Source organism: Arachis ipaensis, chromosome B05, assembly GCF_000816755.2.
Source record: "Arachis ipaensis cultivar K30076 chromosome B05, Araip1.1, whole genome shotgun sequence".
NCBI classification, from domain to species: domain Eukaryota; kingdom Viridiplantae; phylum Streptophyta; class Magnoliopsida; order Fabales; family Fabaceae; genus Arachis; species Arachis ipaensis.
The window spans coordinates 25996583-26001128 of NC_029789.2; positions in this window are offsets into that span (position 1 = coordinate 25996583).

A 4546-nucleotide genomic window follows, 5' to 3' on the forward strand; every position below is an offset into this window, starting at 1 on the left:
CCATCAATGGTAATGGAAAAACAAAAAGCTTATGCTTTTACCACACCAAACTTAGAATTTTGCTCGCCCTCGAGCAATAAAGAAAAAATAGTTGGAGAAGAAGAAGAAATGGAGGAGAGGGAGAGAGGGAAGTGTTTCGGCCAAGAAGGGTGTAGAGGGGTGTTGTTGTGTGAAGGTAGGTTTATTGGGAAGAGTGGGTGGATGTGAGTGGTGAAGGTTTAATAGGGAAGAGGGATGGAGGTGATAGGTGAAGGATTTTGGGGAAGAGTGTTTATTGGGAAGAGAGGATGATTGAGAAGAGAGAAGAGAGTGAGTGGAGGTAGGTGGGGATCCTGTGGGGTCCACAGATCTTGAGGTGTTCAAGGATTTACATCCCTGTACCCATTAGGCATGTAAAAATGCCCTTGCACACAACTCTGGGCGTTCAGCGCCAGGTTGGTGCCCATTTTGGGCGTTCAGCGCCAGAACCATGCTCTGTTCTGGCGCTGAACGCCAGACAGATGCTCCTCCAGGGTGTGATTTTTTCTTCTGCTGTTTTTGATTCCGTTTTCAATTTTTATATTTATTTTGTGACTCCACATGATCATGAACCTATAAAGACATATAACTAATAAAAATATTGTTAGATAAATAAAAATTAGGTTGTCTCCCAACAAGCGCTTCTTTAATGTCAATAGCTTGACAGTGGGCTCTCATGGAGCCTCACAGATGTTCAGAGCATTGTTGAGACTTTCCAACACCAAACTTAGAGTTTGGATATGGGAGTTCAACACCAAACTTAGAGTTTGGTTGTGGCCTCCCAACACCAAACTTAGAGTTTGACTGTGGGGGCTTTGGTTGACTCTGCTTTGAGAGAAGCTTTTTCTGCTTCCTCTCCATGGATGCAGAGAGAGATCCTTGAGTTGTAAACACAAGGTTGTCCTTATTTAATTGAAGAATTAATTCTCCTCTGTCCACATCAATCACAGCTCTTGCTGTGGCTAGGAAAGGTCTTCCTAGGATGATGGATTCATCCTCTTCCTTTCCAATATCCAGGACTATGAAATCAGTAGGGATGTAAAGGCCTTCAACCTTCATTAACACGTCCTCTACTTGTCCATAAGCATGTTTTCTTGAATTATCTGCCATCTCCAATGAGATTCTAGTCTTAACAGTATCACATATCTGCAAGAATTCAGTTAAGAACTGAAAAGGATCTTCAGATGGAAGTCCATGAAACTTGCAGTTCTGCTGCATCAGAGAAACTAATTGAGGTTTCAGCTCAAAGTTGTTTGCTCCAATGGCAGGAATGGAGATGCTTCTTCCATGTAAATTGGAATTAGGTACAGTAAAGTCACCAAGCATCTTCCTTACATTATTATTATTTTCAGCTGACATCTCCTCTTCTTGTTCGAAAATTGCTGAAAGGTTATCTCTGGATTGTTGTATTTTAGCTTCTCTTAGTTTCCTTTTTAGAGTCCTTTCAGGTTCTGGATCTGCTTCCACAAGAATGTTCTTGTCCTTGCTCCTGCTCATATGACAAAGAAGAGGGCACAGAAAAATAATAATAATAGAAATCCTTTATACCACAGTATAGGGATTCCTTTGTGAGTGAAAGAAAAGAGGGAGATAAGGAATGTAATGTAATGGAAGAAACACAACTGTGAGGAGGGTTGAGATGTGAGATGAGATGTTAGTAAATGAATAAATAAATAGAATAAGATGGGAGAGAGAGAATTTCCGAAAATAATTTTTAAAAAAGAGTTAGTGTTTTTCGAAAATAGTTTTTGAAAAAGGTTAGTATTTTTCGAAAAAAAAAATTTTAAAAATCAAAAGTAAAAATAATTAGTTAATAAAAAAGAAATTTTTGAAAAAGAGGGAAGATATTTTCGAAAATTAGAGAGAGAAAGAGAGAGAGTTAGTTAGGTAGTTTTGAAAAAGTTAAGAAACAAACAAAAAGTTAGTTAGTTAGTTGAAACAAATTTTGGAAAGAAGTTAGGAAGTTAGAAAAGATATTTTGAAATCATATTTTTGAAAAAGGTAAGATAAGAAGATATTTTTGAAAAGATATGATTGAAATTAGTTTTGAAAAAGATTTGATTTTCTTAAAATCACAATTAATGACTTGATTCACAAGAAATCACAAGATATGATTCTAAAACTTAAAGTTTGAATCTTTCTTAACAAGCAAGTAACAAACTTCAAATTTTTGAATCAAAACATTAATTGATTATGTTATTTCGAAAATTTGATATAAAAATAAGAAAAATATTTTTGAAAAATATTTTTAGAATTTTCGAAAATAACTAAGAATTTTGAAAAAGATTTTATTTTTGAAAAAGATTTTGAAAAAGATAAGATTTTCAAATTGAAAATTTGATTTGACTCATAAGAAACAACTTGATTTTAAAAATTTTTGAAAAAGTCAACTCAAATTTTCGAATTTGATGAGAGAGAAAGGGAAAGATATTTTTTTGATTTTTTTGAATTTTTATGAAAACATGAAAATGATGCAATGCATGAAGTTTTTAGATCAAAACATGAATGTATGCAAGAATGCTATGAATGTCAAGATGAACACCAAGAACATTATGAATGTCAAGATGAACATCAAAGACACAATTTTGAAAAATCTTTAATGCAAAGAAAACATGCAATACACCAAACTTAGAATTCTTTAATGCTTAGACACTAAGAATTCAAGAATGCATATGAAAAATAAGAAAAGACACAAAACATGCAAATGCAAAGATCAAACAAGAAGACTTACCAAGAACAACTTGAAGATCATGAAGAACACTATGAATGCATGAAATTTTCGAAAAATGCAAGATGCACATGCAATTGACACCAAACTTATAACATGACACATGACTCAAACAAGAAACACAAAAAATATTTTTGATTTTTATGATTTTCTAAATTTTTTTTTATTTTATATTTTTCGAAAATTATTTAGAAAAAAGAAAAATAAGGATTCCAAAATTTTTTAATATGAATTCCAGGAATCTTATGCTCTTTGGTCTAAAGCTCCAATCAAAGGGTCAGGCATGGCTTAATAGCCAGCCAAGCTTTAGTATGTAAATTACATCCATTGAGGTGATTAGTTGAAGACCAATCCCAAAGCAATTTGGGTATGGCTTTACAGCCAGATAGGATTCAACATGTTCATGAAATACTAGAATTCATTCTTAAAAATTCTGAAGAAAAATATATTTTTGAAAACATTTTTTTTTCGAAAACAGAGGAGAAATTTTTGAAAGATTTTTGAAAAATTTTTGAAAATAAAACAAAAAGAAAATTACCTAATCTGAGTAACAAGATGAACCGTCAGTTGTCCAAACTCAAACAATCCCCGGCAACGGCGCCAAAAACTTGGTACGCGGAATCGTGATTACACTTTAATTATGTAAAATTCATTGCTCTTTCTTTCCATGGCAATGGCTCCAAAAACATGATGCCAATACCATGGTTCACAATTCCGTGTAACTGACCAGCAAGTGCACTGGGTCGTCCAAGTAATACCTTACGTGAGTAAGGGTCGAATCCCACGGAGATTGTTGGTATGAAGCAAGCTATGGTCACCTTGTAAATCTCAATCAGGCAGATATAAAGTGATAATGGAGTTTTCGAAATTAATAATAAAATAGGGATAAGAAACACTTATGTAAATCGTTGGTGAGAGTTTCAGATAAGTGTACAGAGATGCTTTTGTCCCTCTGAATCTCTGCTTTCCTGCTGTCTTCATCCAATCAGTCTTACTCCTTTCCATGGCTGGCTGTATGCAAGGGCATCACCGTTGTCAGTGGCTACATCCCCTCCTCTCAGTGAATCATATGCTCACGCACCCTGTCACGGCATGGCTATTCATCTGTCGGTTCTCGATCATGCTGGAATAGGATTTACTATCCTTTTGCGTCTGTCACTAACGCCCTGCAATCGCGAGTTAGGAGCTCGTCACAGTCATTCAATCATTGAATCCTACTCGGAATACCACAGACAAGGTTTAGACTTTCCGGATTCTCTTGAATGCCGCCATCATTCTAGCTTACGCCACGAAGATTCCGATTAAGAGATCTAAGAGATATTCATTCTAGCTTATTTCATGTAGAACGGAAGTGTTTGTCAGGCACGTGTTCATAGGGGAGAATGGTGATGAGCGTCACACATAATCATCACCTTCATCACGTTCTTGGGTGCGAATGGATATCTTAGAAGCGAAATAAGATGAATTGAATAGAAAACAGTAGTACTTTGCATTAATCTTCGAGGAACGGCAGAGCTCCACACCTTAATCTATGGAGTGTAGAAACTCTACCGTATGAAAATACATAAGTGAAGGTCCAGGCATGGCCGAGATGTCCAGCCCTCAAACGTGATCTAAGATAGCATACAACTGATCAAAGATATTCAAAAAGACTAGTAAAAGGTCCTATTTATAATAAACTAGCTACTAGGGTTTACATGAGTAAGTAATTGATGCATAAATCCACTTCCGGGGCCCACTTGGTGTGTGCTTGGGCTGAGCTTTGAGTGTTACACGTGCAGAGGTCATTTGTGGAGTTGA